Source organism: Arvicanthis niloticus, chromosome 15 (genome assembly GCF_011762505.2).
Source record: "Arvicanthis niloticus isolate mArvNil1 chromosome 15, mArvNil1.pat.X, whole genome shotgun sequence".
Taxonomy (NCBI): Eukaryota; Metazoa; Chordata; class Mammalia; order Rodentia; family Muridae; genus Arvicanthis; species Arvicanthis niloticus.
The window spans coordinates 61,000,888-61,018,168 of record NC_047672.1 but is presented as its reverse complement, the minus strand read 5'-3'; the positions used below and the strand labels follow the sequence as shown (position 1 = coordinate 61,018,168).

The window sequence follows — 17,281 nt, the reverse complement described above, 5'->3', positions numbered from 1 at the left end:
TCTAGAGTTCAGCGAACACCATTTTTCCTATTTGATTGTTGCCAGGTCCTTTTGTAACTATTTGTATTGTATTTTAGACTCTTCTGTTATTGTAAGTGGATAGTTTTAGTTATTAAGGCTCACTGTTTATAATGTAAAGTTTATGGTGTTGCTGCATGTTTAATGTCACAAATATGTCAATAGAGTACTACAAAATGGTTTCATCAAACCGCTGCAATTATTAACCTGTTTGTCATGTTTTTGTTTTCCCTTTTCCAGAATAATATATATATATATTTCCAGAATAATATATATATATATATATATATATATATATATATATATATGAATTCACATCTTTTTAGAGTTACTTAAATATATAGAAATATAAATTTAAGATTCTTCCTTGTTATTTACCTGAATTGATAGATCCCCCTTTCCTCATGTTTTGAGAAAAAAATCATTATGTAGATAGGCTGACCTTACAGATAGTTGCCTGCCTCCACCTTCCTAGAGTTGAGATTAAAAGCCACCATATTCAACTCCAAGATCCTTTCTTTTACTACTGCACGTCATATGTCCATTCACCTATTCAAAGATATCTAGACTGTTACTAATTTATGACAGTAAAAATTTCTATGAGTATTGAGTGCATGTTTCATGAGGAAATTTATAAAATAAGCTACTCAAATAGCTAAAGCCATTAGAGTTAGATTGAATTTTAAGTGTGTGTGTGTGTGTGTGTGTGTGTGTATGCACTATGATAATGCATATGTTAAGTGGAATGTTGGAGTTAAACTGATAAGGCCAGAAACACTAGGAAGGGCACGTACCTAGGGCTTGTGGTAACCAAGTTGGTCAGATAAAAGAAAGAATGGGACTTGGGGGGAAAATAGCTGTGTCTGATGGCTTCATGCCTCCTACAAAGGCCCCTAGGAAACATAAGACACTGTCATTCTTGACTATATTTGTAAATTGTGGGTAAAAATGATTTCTACAAACCCTTCACCTATTCTAGGATCCTGCAGAGACTGTGCTAGATGCAAAATGATAAAGAATATGGCTGCATCTTTGTAGCTATGATAAGAGATAATTTTCCATAAACAGTAAACCAAAAGGCCTATGGTTAAACCATAGGCTGCTCATATCAATATGAACACAGAGAGGCTAGATTAATGAACCATCAAAGTCAGAAACCAGCCATATCTGTGAGGTTGGTAGCAAGCGATGTGGCTAGGTCTAGTGGCCAACAGCTCAGCCAAGGTCAATAGCTACGGAGGTGGAATTCATTCATGACCATCTGGTAACTGGATGAATGGCACAGGAATAATTTGTATTCATCTCCTGGTTGAGTCAGAAGAACATACATACAGTGTGGATCTCACTAGTTGGCTTGTCCCATGATAAACCCAGAACATTAGTCAGTCTCAATAGATATAATCCCAATGCCTTTACTTCTAAGTAATTGTAAACATCTTATTCAATTTGTGATTTGTATTTATGTGTAAACTTGTGGTGAACTTTTTACCATGTGATGATGTATTCTGAAAGATGTATCAGTGCAGAAGACAGAGATTGGGGAAACTTTTTAAAAAAATACTACTGAACTCTAAAAAACTTAGAAGTAAAGGCATAGGGAGAAAACACATTGGGAGTGAGAAATTCTGGGCAATGGCATTTTTATTGTTGTATCATTGCAGAAGGAAAGGGCAAAATTAGGAGAAGAAGAGAGCAGAGAGAACATTTTGGAGAACAAGAGAAAACTTTCTTTTTTTAATTTATTTTTTATTGGATATTTTATTTACATTTCAGATACCATCTCCTTCCCCATTTCCCCTCCCTAGAAAACCCCTATCCCATGCCCCCTTTTCCTTTTTGCTTTTATACAATTTTTTAAAAATGTTAATCAAAGGCTTTATAAGTTTGGTAATGCTCAATCAGAAGTGTAACCCAATACCCAACCTAGATATATCAACTATCTTTGACTAGTGGAAACATGTAAACATCTGCCTCCATGTTCCCCCCCACCCCCTTCTCTAAGAGAGAACTTTTTGGAGAACATTTTAGTGAGAACTTTTTTGGAGGAGAACTTTTGTAGAAACTTTTTTTGAGAACTGAAGAATTTAGAAATAAAGGCTAAAATCACTTTCCAAAGTGTTCCTTTTCTTTCTGCTATGTCACCTAGCAATCTGGGAGTCTTGCAGTTCCTGCAGAGATAGAACAAAGACAACTTTGCTTAATCTCCTACTGTTTACTGTGAGATGCTAAACACCAGAGACTTCAGCCTCTGGCCTCAGAGCAACACAGACAAGCAGGTCAGCCAGAAGCAAATCGACTTAGACTTAAGACAGTTTTGTTATGCTGCAACCCTAAAATATCTCCTAACACAAAGTCTTACACTGTTAATGCTCTTCTTTCTCCATTGACTCCAGAGGAACCAAGAAAAAGGACAGCCAGGGCTGGTCCCTTGCTAAGGTTCCATTTGTGATTAATGAGGCCCACCGTGGGCCAAGTCCACCAGCCAGCAGCTTCACTTTTTCCAACTTTACACAGGACAGTCATGAGGACCATGATACTTCCACAGAGAATGCAGATGTGTAACCATGACCCCACAGTTTAAACCAACAGCTTCTTTTCCTGAGCAAGCAATTAAAACATTGGAGGAAAATGAAGAGAAACTTAAGATGTGAGCAAAGATGTTCTGGTTTGCTTCAGAGAATGACCTCCCAGGATGTAAGGAGTGAGAACTCTAGATGTCAAGCTTCTGAAGCATAAGAAAGGGACCATCTGCCTTCTCCTGAGGAGGGACAAAACATTGGGGATATGTGCCAACCACTATATCACACTGACGGTGGAGCTGAAGTCAAATGCTCCAGTGGCGACGCCTCCATCTGGAAGCCGACTTTGCTGAGTGTCCCAAGCTTGAGCTCGTAGCCATGTGCTTCCTAAGTGCTTAGAATGCCCAAAAGTTCAAAACAAAGTTTGAAGAATGCAGGAAAGAAATGAGAGAGAGAGAGAGAGAGAGAGAACCAGGCAAAATGGATAATGCTGAAAAGGTGGCTAAGAAGTTTCAAGTCCTTTAAGTGAGGGAGGCCAGAGATGAGGCTGAAGAGAAGTCTGAAAAGAAGCAGTGAATCATTCTGTCCTTCTCCTTTCTCTTTCTTTTTAAAGTTTGCCCCACCCTTTAAGATTTGCTTTGATTCTGTTTTGCTTTTACAAGGGACTTTATAACGAACTGAATTTTAAAACATTCCTTTGTCTGTTAACTCTGTTCTTGCCGTTCATAAGACTGGAGGCCCAAGTCACTGGCTCAGTAGAGGCTTTAGTGATCACAGACATCCTGAACTCAAGTTTTGCACACCAAAGAAGAGGGTATCTAATGTGTTTTCCTACAATTTAAAACATGTAAATGATCTTCTAATGTGGCTGTCTCAAACCGCCCTCCCCCCCAATGGACATCTAATTGAGAAGCAGAAAAAGTAATGAATTGGAGAAATATTTGACAGAATGATTTAGATAGAATATTTCTAACTCTCACAAGATCAGACAGGAATAAGAGAGTGAGGAGAGAGGGAGAGAGAGAGAGAGAGAGAGAGAGAGAGAGAGAGAGAGAGAGAGAGAAAAGAGAAGAGAAGAGAAGAGAAAGAGAAAGAGAAAGAGAAAGAGAAAGAGAAAGAAAAGAGGAGTAGAACAGTTTTAGTGGGACAGGTAAGGACAGAATGAGCCAGAGAATGACATGGATCCAGAAGATAAGGACAGATTACCAGAGTTAGTTTGATTCCAAGTAGAGCAACTCAGTGAGAAGCAGAGAAGACATTTTGAATCAGTCAATTTGGAGAGGAGATTGAGTCAGAATTGCTGAGTTGAAGCAGCCAGCCAGAGTTCAGAAAGAAATATAAAGAGTCAGCTTATTCAGCATGCCTATGGGATGACAATTATATCTGGTGAATAAAATTAATTTTATAAATAGAAGTTTGATAGGAGTTAGGTGGCAATACAAATCAAATGGGGAAATACATATTTTTAAACAATGAGTATGAGTTTATTTTTTCTGGTTTTATTGTATTTTTATTAGTTAAAACATATTAGTTATTTTTATTAGTTAATAAATAAATTTTGATTATATCCATCCCCTCCCTGAATTCCTTTCAGATTCTCTTCTCCTTACTCACCCAACTTTAAGTTCTTTCTCCAAAAACAAAAATAAAATAGTCCCAGTAGAAATACAGAACCTCCCAATACTAAGAAAAATCAAACCCCAAAAGGAAGAAAGAAGAGAAAAGAAAGAAAGTTAGAAAGAAGAGGAGAAAAAAGGAGGAGGAGGTGGAACAGAGAGAGGAGTAGAAAGAAGAAGGAGGAAGAGGAGGAGAAAGAGAAGAAGAAGAAGAAGAAGAAGAAGAAGAAGAAGAAGAAGAAGAAGAAGAAGAAGAGGAAGAGGAAGAGGAAGAGGAAGAGGAAGAGGAAGAGGAAGAGGAAGAAGAAGAAGAAATAAAACCCCACAACACAAAACTGTACCCAAATAAAAGCACTCAGAAAACAAAAACAAAAATGAAAACAAAAGCAAAAAAACCTAAAGATCCAATATGCCTTGATTAACTACTGAATATGAGTCCTATTCTGAAGTGGTTGATATACTCAATGTCACTCTATTAGAGAAAACTGATTTCTCCTCTCTCAGCAGGTATAAGCAACAGTTCAGTTGTTAACCTTTACTCTAGTGCTCTAGTGGCTAGGTTTTTCATTCTTTCATTCATTCATACACACACACACACACACACACACACACACACACACACACACAACAAAAAACCTATAACATTAAAGTTGGACAAGACAAACTAAAAGAAGAAAAAAGAGAAGACACAAGAATCAAAGACCTCACTTATTCACACATTCAGGAATCTCATAATAATACTAAACTGGAAGCCAAAATATATATTTAGAGGACCTGGTACAGACCCTTTCAGGCTGGGTGCATACTGCTTCAGTATCTATGAGTTTATATGGTTTTTGTTCATTTGATTTAGAAGGCCTTGTTTTCTTGGTGTCCTTAATTCCTTCTGGCTTTTATGCTCTTTCTATCTCTCCCTGAGCTCTTAGGGTAGGTATTTAATGTAGACATTCCATTTAGGACTCAATGTTTCAAGACCTCTCACTCTGTATTATGTCTGGCTGTGGGTTTTCATATTTTTTGCCATCTATGACAGGAGGAAGCTTCTCTGATGATAACTGAACAAGGCACTGATATATGAGTATGGCAGAATATCATTATGAGTAATTTTATTCCTATATATTTTTTCTTTTTTAAGACAAGTTTTATTTAATTGTACTTATTTTTATTTTATTTATTATTAAATTTTACTAATTATTATTTTACCTAGCTTAGTAGGTCCATGGGATATCTAGTCTCAGTTTCTTGGTTACCCAAACAGTGTCTGATATGGATTTCATCTTGTGGAGTGTGTTTTAAATCAAATCAGTTATTGGCTGGTCACTCCCTCAAGCTCCGTTCTACCTTTGTCCTAATATATCTTGCAGGCAATACTCCATTGTAGATCAAGGGGCTTGCGGTTTGCTTGGTGTTGATGTTTCTCTCTTGAGAGCATCCAGAGTATGTTTCTACATTAAAAAGTATTGAAAACATAGGGCAAAGACTTTCTGTAAGCACCATCTTGACATTTCCATCTTTTAAACAGGATCTGCAGCCTCTCGTCCTTTGGTCTTTATGTACTCTTTACAATTCTATGAATTGTAGCTTGGTTATCATTGATTTAAAGTTAACATCCACAAACACATGAAGGCATACCATATTTTTCTTTCTGGGTCTGGGTTACTAAACTCAGAATGATTCTATTTCCAGCTCCATTCATTTGTCTGAAAATTACATAAGTTTTCTCCCCATTGGTTGAGTGATACTCCATGTGTATATTTACCAGATTTTTCATCCATTCTTTTGTTGAGCGATATCTAGATGGTTTCCAGTTTTTTGGGTATTATGAATAAATAGAGGAACAATAAAAAATGTCTCTAGTGGATGAATCAGCCTTTGGGTATGTGCCCAAATATACAGCTAGATATTGAAGTGGTTTTCATTTTCCTGAAGAGCTATCACACTGATTTCCATAGTAGTTGTATGAGTTTGCATAGCCGCTAGTAATGGATGAGTGTTCCTCTTACTTCACATCCTTACACGCATGCATTATCACATGTTTCGTTCATCTTAACAATTCTGAAAAGTAGAAGATAAAAATCTCAAAATAATTTTGGTTTGCATTTCTCTGATGAATAAGGATGTTGAGCTTTCTTTAAGTATTTCCCTGTCATTTCAGATTCTTCTGTTGAAAATCCTCTGTTCAGATCTGTACTCCACTTATAACTGGGTTATTTGTTACTAGATTTATAGTTTCTTGACTTCCTTATATATTTTGGATATTAGCCCTCTATCAAATGCATAGTTGACATAAATATTTTCCTATTCTTTAGGGTGTCACTTTGTACAAATGATTGGACCCTTTGCCATGTAGAAGCTTCTCAGTTTTATCATATTTCATCTATGATTGATCTTAGTGCCTCTGTGAACAGTGTTTTCTTCAGAAAGTCTTTTTATGTACCAATGAGTTCAAGGTTATGAGAAAAATATTTTTACAATATTAGGTCATATAATCCATGAATACAGAACAGTTTGGAGCTTATTTATACTTTTATTTGTTTGACAAATGTTCGGTTTTCTGTATAGATCATTTAAATATTGGTGTCAAGTTGCTTCAGTTTTGATGTAATATTATTTTGTAATTTTAAAGTTTAATTGTGTGATGTTGATGTCTTAAAGTCAAGTAATTAATTGAACCTTGTCATCTATGATATTAATAATCCTGTGCTATTAGTTTCAGGTAAGTTTTGTCAGGGTTTTAATTGCATAAACAGTGCGATGTCTAATCTTAGTTGTCAATTTCACGTCATTGGAAGGACCTTAATTAGATTGGTCTGTAGTCATGTCTGTGGTACCTTTTCTTGATTACTAATTTTGAAGAAGACCCAATCCACTGTGGGTAGTACTATTCCTAGATACATAATTCTGTGTGCCATAAGAAATTCAGGTAAACATGACCCTGGAAGGATGGTAGTTGTTTACAGTCTGCCTCCAGATTTCTACCTGAGTTTCTGTCCTGGCTTCCCTTGATGATGGACTATAACATATCAAATGTAATCAATCTTTTCCTTCCTGTGTTGATTTTGATCACTGTCTTGTCATGATATCAAAGAAATAAAATAGAGTAATCATGCCATACTTGGATAAAGATGTTTTATTTATTCATTTCCAAATCATAGACTTTTCACTTTTTGCCTGTCTTATTGAAAAAGCTACTTAAGCCAAAAAGATTACTTTACTAAATAATTTAATAACCAAAAGACTATATTACTAATTATGTTACTAATGCATGACTCTAAAACCTTTCTTTTGAAAAGTATATATAATCAGAATTGCACGTTTACATTTCTAAAGAAAGATCTATCTTTAATCTAGCAGCAATTCCTGCATTTCTTTAAATTTAAGGTTGTAGATTGTCTTGGGTTTCAGTTCTCTGATGGTTTTAAAAAATCATTGACTTTTTGTTTGTATGGATTTTTTTTGTTGTTAATGAAAGGAATGATAATTATTTTCTCTTTGTACATCACAGTTGAAATTTGAAGTCTCTTTAATATTCCTTTAAGTAATCTGAGAAATGCCCATTGGAATTTTATCCATTTGAATAAACACATATTTAAACTAACATTCCGCATGCAAGTAAAATACTAGAAATCACTATTTAAATTAAATAATATTTTCATTCTAAAGTACAGTAATGGGGGCAGACCATTTTAAGCCTGTGTAAATAAACAAAACATACTTATCCACAGTGAAATTTTTTATCATAGTTTTATAATTTTCTACCATGTGTCTGTTGCAACCAGCTCCTCTACCTAGCTTGAGACAAAAGACTTAACAATGCCTGAATAGTTACTATGTTGCCGGCCTTCTCCACTCTGCCTGGCTTGGCCTTTCAAAGGCTGGGATTAAAGGCGTATGCCACCACTGCATATGCCACCACTGCCCAGCGTCAAACTTCTGCTCTGGTCTTCGGGTCAGGGTCTAGAGAGAGAGAGAGTGGGGATAAGGGGAAGAGTCGCAAGGAATGGAGACAAGACAGAGGTTCTGATCAAGTCTCTTTTATTGAAGGAAAATCTGGGGTATTTATATACTTTTGCCACATGCCTTGTAGGCGAGTGGATATGACGTAAGCCTTGGAGGCGTGGCTAGCATGTGGATAGCTGCTTTCTAGCCGCTTTCTGCGAAAAGTCGGCTCCCAACATGTGTCAAAATGTTTCTCAGGGTAGATCTTAAGACTTTGTTGATATTAAACTATCTTGATCAGAATTTGTGTGGTGACACTATAAGTATCTAGAAAATACTATTTTGAGGCTAGAGAGATGGCTCAGCCCTTATGATCACTTTATGCTCTTATAAAGTATCCAGATTCACTTTCCATTGCACAAATGGCTGCTTGCAACCTTCAGTGATGGGGAGTCCAGTTTTCAGGACTCCCAACATCTTCTGGTATCTCTGTACTCTTGCATACATGTGGTAGTTATAAGCTTCTGGAGACACATGCACACACATAAGGATAATAAATAAATGTTCTTAAAAACAAGAAAATATAACTATTATAACAATCCCATTTCTCAGTAAATATGCATTTTTGTAAGATTTTAATTACCAGTGAGCCAAAATAGCCACTAATGATCTCTCTGTTCTGTACTCTACGTAGTTCTGGTGGTCGGGTGGGAGGTTCCTCTTCATTCTCACCTCGTAGTAGGCACCCTTTTCTTCAAGCATGCCTTAATTGGGGCACTGATGTGACAGGAGAAGCTGTAGAAACATAAAGACCATGTATGAGAACAAAGTAATCTTTTGCCTCTGATGAGCCAGAAAGAACATGTTTACCTATTAGCCTTTCTCCCGGAGCTGGTGCCTCAGCCTGATGATGAGTTCCAAGGTACTCTTCACAGACCATGTGGCAAGCAATGGCTCCACCTCAAAAACAAACTCTAACTTCTGCAGTGTCGGAAGCATGTTTGACCAAAATTATCAGTAAATAAATATAAATTATTTGTGAGGAGAAAAAGATTTTCCTTACTAATTTAATAAAAATTTTAAAGTTAACTTATTAATCTCTTATAACTTATTTGTGTTGTGATGCTATAATATAAAGAATTTGTAATTGATTTTTATTCTAAATTCCTTTCATCTATCATGAATATTTATATATTTATATTAAGCATTATAATTTTCACTATACACAAAGCAAAATGGTTTCTGAAAGACTGCTGTAGAATGATATATCAGAATGAGAAATGTTTGGTCATATTTACTGCAGTATGTTTGTCAGAATCTAAAACTTATAACCTCTTACATTCTGAAAGGTGTCTTTATGCCAGAAGTCTAACACAAATCACATATATATATATATATATATATATATATATATATATATATGTGTGTGTGTGTGTGTGTGTGTGTGTACACGTGTATATACATGTGTATATATACATGTATTATATATACGTGTATATATATATATATATATATATATATATATATATATATATATATATTCAGATGTCAATAAAGTAGTTTAATAGCATTGAAGCTGAAAAAGTAGCATGCTTTCTTTAGTATGCTTTTGTTTTCTCATTTTAAAATCTGGCATAGGAATTCCATGATTTGTATTTCTGAGACAGATTTGTCTGTCATGTTACACTGTTTAAACTTACTTTCTACCTTTTAATTTTGGCTAGTTGCCAGTAAACTAGGAGATAATTCATAAAAATTGCATCCCAGTAACAACTTGAAACTTTTAGCCATATTAATAGTCCCAAGTATATCTTCTTGTGAATACTTACATGAGATTGCAGAGAGGCTTTGTGAATCTAGTTGGTTTAAGGAACTTCCTTAGACTTTTGGGTCTTTTATTTTCTGAGCCTTGTTAAGTTCTGTTTACCTGTTGAGTCCTAAGAGGTTTTACTAAAAAAAAAAAAAAATTCTCTAAACAGCACATGTTATAATACTCTACTCACTTTCCCTGACTTTCCAGTTTTTTAAAGCCAAAGTTCTTTCTATGGCTAGTAACCATGAATCAGAAACTATGTGTCCTGCCCTTGAGTTCCAAGAATGATTTGTGACAGATAACTGGATGATGGTAATAAGGTATGTTAATATGTATCTGTAGTCTTTTCTGAAATGTAGAATTGTTAGCAATAAGTCAAACTGCATTAGAAAATTTAGCTTCTGTGACTTCACTTGGATTCCTCATGTAAGTTATCAGACATTATCAATTGTATTCTCTTACATTTGCTATTTTTATTACTCTGACAATTAGCACCTAATCAGTATAAACAAAGCATATTCAAAATCTAGAAAGCCTTGCTGACATAGTGAAAAATATAAGAGAAAACAGAGACTCAAATGTGAGCTATTTAAATTTGAAATGGTTCTCAGTGAGAGATAATTTAACATCTGTGAATAAGTCCTAATAACAAGTTCATTGAAGGCTTGTGCATGATAGATACTTAGATTCTTTCTAAGAAAATAGAATACTTGATTGATATGGTCTGGAAAAACCTTTCCTTCACAGGATGTGATCTGAGGTCCACCTAGAAATCTCACTGTATATTTATCTTATGTCGAAGTACAATTTCACTAAGAAGAAACTTTATGACAATGTCAAAAACAATTTTATTTTTAAGAAATTTATACATGAGTATTATATCAACATCACTCCTAGCTTTCAACTCTTTCCTCAATTCTTCCTTGCCCCTTCATGCTCCTTTTCCAAATCAAGATCTTTTCCCTGATTATTATTGTTACATGTAGATACATATATGAAAGTACATATGTAAACTACTGAGTCAGCTTAACATTCCTCACATGTACATGGGTCCTGAACTGACAACCTGGTACTGGACACTCATATAGGAGAATGTCCTTGGAGGAAACTTATTATCTACTTTTCATTAAGCATTGACTGTTGGTCTTCATCTATAGGTGAGACAATGTGGAATTTCCCCTTTCCATATTGTCATGTCAATTGATATTGTCATTATGTGTGGGAAAAGGAGAAATTAAAGTGATACACATTGAAAAAGAAAAAAATTAAATTATCCTAATTAGCAAATGCTATGATGTTGTACATAAAAGATATTAAAAACAAGGTACCAGAAAATTTGTAGAAATGATCAACACTTTCACCAAAGTTGAGGAGTACAAAATCAACTTAGAAAAATCAGTAGTTTTCCTATACCAATAAAAAATTTATAAGCAAGATCATGAACATACTCTCCATTCACAATAGCCTGAAAAACAATAATATATCTAGCAATAAATCTACCCAAACAGAAATGAAAGCTCTATTAGAAAAAAAAAAGCAAATATCTAGAAGATAAAAGACCTATGTTCATTGATTAAGAGAATGAACATTATGGAATGTTTATTCTACCAAAATCAATTTACATAATCAATGCAATCCTATTAAAAATCCAGTAAAATGCAGAGCTGTAATAATAAAAACATCATGGTACTAGGGTAAATACATACATGAAGATCAATGGAACAAAATAGAAAACTTAAATGTGATGGCATGAAAAATATAACCTTCTTGGATTAGAGGAACTTACTATTGCTGTGATTAAACAATATAACCAAAAATAACTTTGAGAAGAAAGGGTTTATTTGGCTTACATATCCCAAATTATAGTCCATTGAGGGAAGCCAAGGAAGAAACTCTAACCTGCATGAACCTGAGGCAGGAGGTGTTGCAGAGGCCATGGAGGGGTGATGCTTACTCGGTTGCTCCTTATGGCTTGCTCAGCCTGATTTTTTCAGACACAGAAGCACCATCCCAGGGATGGCACCATCCACAGTGTGCTGGGCTGTTATCAATCAATAACTAGCTAAGAAAATATCCTATAGCTGGATCTTTTGGAGCTATTTTTTTTTCAGTTGAAGTTCCCTTTCATCAGATAACTCTAGTTTGTCAAGTTGGCATAAGACTCACCAGCACATACCTGATATCTGACAAAGATGTCAAAAATACACAATGGAAGAAAGACAATATCTTCAACAAGAGGTGCTAGGAAAACTGAATATATATGTGTAGATATGTGAAATTATACCCATATCTATCACCCTGCATAAAATCAAATAAACCAAAGACCTCACTGTGAAACCTGAAACAATGAAAGTGCTGAAGTAACACTTTGAATATTCTTGATAAAGTTTTGTTTAAATGATTATGGTATGTAGAAAGTATCTGTTGTTGTCTTGTAACTTGCTCTGGACTATTTAACTATAATGTAGCAAAGTGTCTTCCTTAGTACAGGATTGAAAATTATATATGTCTCCCATATTGATCTTTGATACTGAATATGCCTGGTTAGTAAGTTAGATATTGGTTTAAATTATTTAATATATATTTATGTAAAGCATATTCCCTTCTTTATAGATTGTGGAGTCTATTCTTTTTTTTTAAGAATTTATTTCAAATGAAGGATTTACAATAAATATGAATTCATTATGTCTGGAATCCCCACAATATATTGATCTCTGTTGTGTCTATTTGTGGCTTTATATGATGGTCTGTATTCATTGTAAAGCAAGGATTCCTTGATGACTGATGGTTGTTATACTTATTTGTGAGTATAAATACAAGATTTAGAATGGAGTAAAGAGTTACTGTGGTCTAGCAATGTTGGGGGCTGACTTTTAGCAGAAAGCGGCTGTCAGCTTTGCAGCCATCTTGAGCCGTATACCCTGACATGAGACTTGGATTACAATAGCCTACAAAAGCTGAGCACACTCTGATAATCTTGGTTTAGATACCTTGGGTGTGTGAGATTAAAGGTATGTGAGATTAAAGGTGTGTAACTTAAGAGTGACTCTAAGAGTGACTTAGAAGTGTAGAGATCAGATTTAGAGACAAGACCTAAGGGCATGATTAAAGAAAGCTGTGACCAAAAGGCATGGCTTAGAAGTGAGACATATAAAAGGCAGAGACAGAGAAGAGAGAAGGAGACACTTCAGAGAGTACAACTTGGAACTAGGAATTAGGTTAGACAGTACAACTTGGAGTAGGAATTAGGCATTAGTTAGCAGGCACTTGGAAGAAGTAACTTGGAACTTTGAGGGACTAGGAGCTAGGGACTAGGCACTAGGAACTCAAGACTTAAGACTTAAACTGAAGAATAAACGGAATTGAATTACACTCTGTCTGGTCTGCATTCTTTGAGTCCATCCTCACTCTCGCTCTTGCTGAACCCCGACCAGCGGACTGGAGTGGCAGCTTGGGCCAGGACACAGTGGCTGCCCAAACGTGGGTCGGCCCACGTTTTTTTTTTTTTTTTTTTTTTTTTTTGCTTGGGTCGTGACATTTTTTGGCGCCTAATGTGGGGCTAGCGTGGACCCCAACATAGCAAAGTGCTTGATGAAGACATTAGAGACTTCTCTAAGGCCATCACTAGATCTAGGAAGCTATTTTCTGTATTAAACAAGATTTCTGCCTATGGATGGGCTTTAAATCCAAGTAGAGAGGTATTGATTAACACCAAAATGTGAGTGCCAGTTATTACATTTTTATGTATTTCTTGAAGTGCTGGTCATTGTTACTGTTTATAGGTATTGTAGGTATTGCAGCTTGGTAGGACTGCTTAATCACTTTCATTTCTTGGCACCTTGCAGAGTAGTTTCTGGAATTCTGAAGGCTAACTTCAGAAAAGATGCTTTAACCATCTGAGTCTTATGTATTAAGTGTGCTGTTGCTTCAGCAGTAAGATCCCACCCTCAATCCCTGAGGGCAAGCAATAACTCCATGAATAATCTATATTGTTTGGGAATCTCTTAGAGTATTTGGAAGGAGGTTGCTCATGACAGGTATTGGGATTTTTGTTAATCAATGTTTCTTATGGGGAGTATTGTCAGATCAAGTGGTTTAACTTCTATATATATATATATATATATATATATGCCTTTCATCCCTTCTTTCTTTATCTCTATTGACCTTTCCACTCTGCTCCTCAATTGGAGCCCCTCACCATTTTCTATTTTCCTCTTTATGTTACCTGTGTCCTTCAATTCCTCCTGAAAGCCAAATCCTCATCCTTTGCATGCCTATCGTCCTTTATACTTTCCTGGTTTCTGTGGTTAATTCATGTTGTATACTAATAATTGAGACTTTGGAGCTAGAAACCATGGAGTAAAATCATTATATAACATTTCTTTTCTGGGTCTGGGTATAATCTCAGTTCTCAATATAATCTTATCTAGGTCCATTCATTTACCTAAATAGTTTATGGTTTTATTTTCTTTAATCTATGGTTCAGGGAGCATAATAGAAGTACAGGCAGAAAGACTATAAGAATCAGAGTATCAGTGTCTTATGGAAGATTTTCTTAATTGAGGTTCCGTCCTCTCAGATGACTATAGTTGGGTCAAGTTAATATACAACTATCCAACACAACCACATGTCTAGAAAAGACAACATAGGCAAGACTAGAAGAACTGAATTACTAGAGAACATATTAACAAGAAAGAAAGAAAGAAAAATGTATGGGGTTTTAACCTTAGACAAAAAAGAATAGGCAACTAATAAGTCTTGGGAGGTGAAGAATTAGACTGTCCCAGGGATGAATCCTCTTATTAGTTATCCAATGCAGAGTGGTTAGCCCTGAAGCCCTGAAGTTTTGGAATCCTATTTAAATTAGGACATTTAAGAATGCTGCTTTGTTGAGCTTTGATGTGGTAGATACTGCTGATAAAATTACCCATAGCCTGAGGTCAGTATTTCTATTTTGGTCAACTTCAATAATGGCATATATAGCTTGATTAAGCTAGCCCTTTTTGTCCTGGGAATACTTTTATTCCTGCCCATCATATGAAAGCTTGTCTTTAACAACATCAACAGGTTGGCAGCCGAAGTACATGACTTAAAACTGAAAATGGACCCCCAGACAGATATTAATTTAACAGGCTGACAAGCCAAGGATGGGTAAGATTCTGCATAGAGCCTTACCAACCTAAGAAGGAAGTGCATTAGTTTGGACAATACATATTCCATGACAGGTAAGAAAGCTGTTCTTGTCAGAACCACCGGAGACGGGCTCAGTCTTGTTAATGAAATAAAAAAGGGGGAGAAGTAGAGAGCCTTTGGGGCTGCTTGGCAAGATTCTGACATTGGCCAAGGACAAGGAATTAGGCTTCAGGTGAGAATCTGACATTAGGCTAGAACAAAGAAGTAATTTCAGGCAGGAATCTAAATTTTAGAATAGAAGAAGGAAATAGGCTTCAGACATGAAAATGTCTTTGGGCCAAGACAGGGAAGTTGACTCAGATATTTAGGTCATCCTGAGAAGCTCTTAGAAACAGTGATCATGGGACTGTTCAGAGAATTGTATTTAATGCCTTCCTTGTTCTTTGATTATTTGTGTTTATTGTCTTGCATGTTCCTTGACTCTTTACATCTATTGTATTGGTAGACCCTCAACCTAGAACTGACCCTAATACATGCATATAATTAAAATAGTATAAAAGCAGAAAGGAAGAGGAGGAGGTGGCATAAGGGGTTTCTAGGGAGGGGAAATTGGAAAGTGGAAGGCATCTGAAATGTAAATAAATAAAATATCCAATTAAAAAGGAAATAAATACATACATAAAAATGAAAAAAAGTAACAATTAAATTGAATTTCAATGAGAAGATGGTTCTAGTAGATTTTTAAATATCTTATTACTACAAAATTTTATCAAAAATCAGTTATAAATATTTGCAAAGCTCAAATAAAACTAGAAAGAAAATGAGAAATATATGAATACTCCCTACTGGTGTGCAAAAAATTACTGAAACACTCTGAATATTTCAACAGAAATAGAGACCAGAAGTTTAGGTTTAGTCTTTGTATGTCATAAAAAGATAATGTATGATGAGCTAAACTTACACCACTATAGTAGATTTGGTTACAAGAATTCTGTCATAAGGAAATTAAATGGCTAATACTCAGTAAATGAAAGAAAGTTTTTAACAGTTTGCAGTTCCTACCCAGATTTCTATAGGTTTCCAAAAGGACTTTTTTCTCTCTCTGTGTGTGGTTGCCCTTTAAAAGAAAAAGATTTGTTTTTAATGTATATATCTGAATTTTTGTATATCCATCACATGCAAGCATGTCGTGCAGGCCAGAAGGTAGAATTCCCTAGGACTTCAGTTATAGATGGTTGTGAACCATCATGTGGATCCTAGAAAATAGAGTTCAGGTCTTCTGCTTCAGCAGCCAGTGCTCCTCATCTCTGAGAGATTTCCCCAGCCCCTCATAAGAAGCATTGGCCTTAGATTTGCCATCCTTCTTGGGTTCCCATAAACAGGTTGTTTCTTAGTTGTGCTCCTCCAAGTTCATCTCCTCTACCTATACCGGTGTTCAATGGCTTCCTACACTAACAGAAAGGTGCAACGTAATATTTGTTTAGTTGCTTCGAGATGGGTACAAGACATGATAATTAAATTCATTTGGCTAAAATAGTTCAGGCTTATTAACACAAGAGAGGGCAAGTGATGAGCAGCAAGCCTTTGTAAAACTCTTGAAATCTTATATTCCTTTCTGTGTTTATGAGAGCACAGGCTTTCAAAACAGCAGAGGTAAAACATATCAGATGATTAGAGAAGACCAGAATTCATAAATTGGTTGACTCTGTGATATTTCTAATTGTTCTTTTTGTTGTTCTGTACCTTGCCAGTTTATTGGAGTGGAGATATTAGTAACAGGCTCATGCACAATTACACTCAGTGCATGAAGCTGTTAGAGTTGTGAGACCATCTGCAGGAGAAAACACTGCAGGAAACTTTCCTACATTTCTTTCTGTCTTTAATTGGAATCTTTATATGTGGAAAATATCTAGGTTCAATTGGCCAGTTTTAAAAAAAAAAAAAAAAGCCCATACAAGGGCAGATTTTGTCCTCACAGTCAAATCAACTGAAATATATTTATTAACATATTCATAAGCTTACATATTTAACATTGCTATAAATTTAGTATATTTTAAATTGTAAAATTATATAATTAAACATGTATAGATGCATGTGCAAATATAGGTCATACACTTAAATTTAAACTTTATTTTTATTTTAAAAAATTTATATCTTTATTTACTTTTATTGTATGAATGTTTTGATGAATGGATTTCTGGCTACCACGTGTGTTCTGGTTCCTGTGGAAGTCAGAAGGTGTC

General features: G+C 35.3%; 1 pseudogene; it reads left to right on the top strand.

Annotated features, from left to right (window-relative positions):
* Positions 1-2,663: 2,663 nt before the first annotated feature.
* Positions 2,664-3,113, top strand: LOC117720472 (ran-specific GTPase-activating protein pseudogene; annotated as a pseudogene).
* The last annotated feature ends 14,168 nt before the right edge of the window (positions 3,114-17,281 follow it).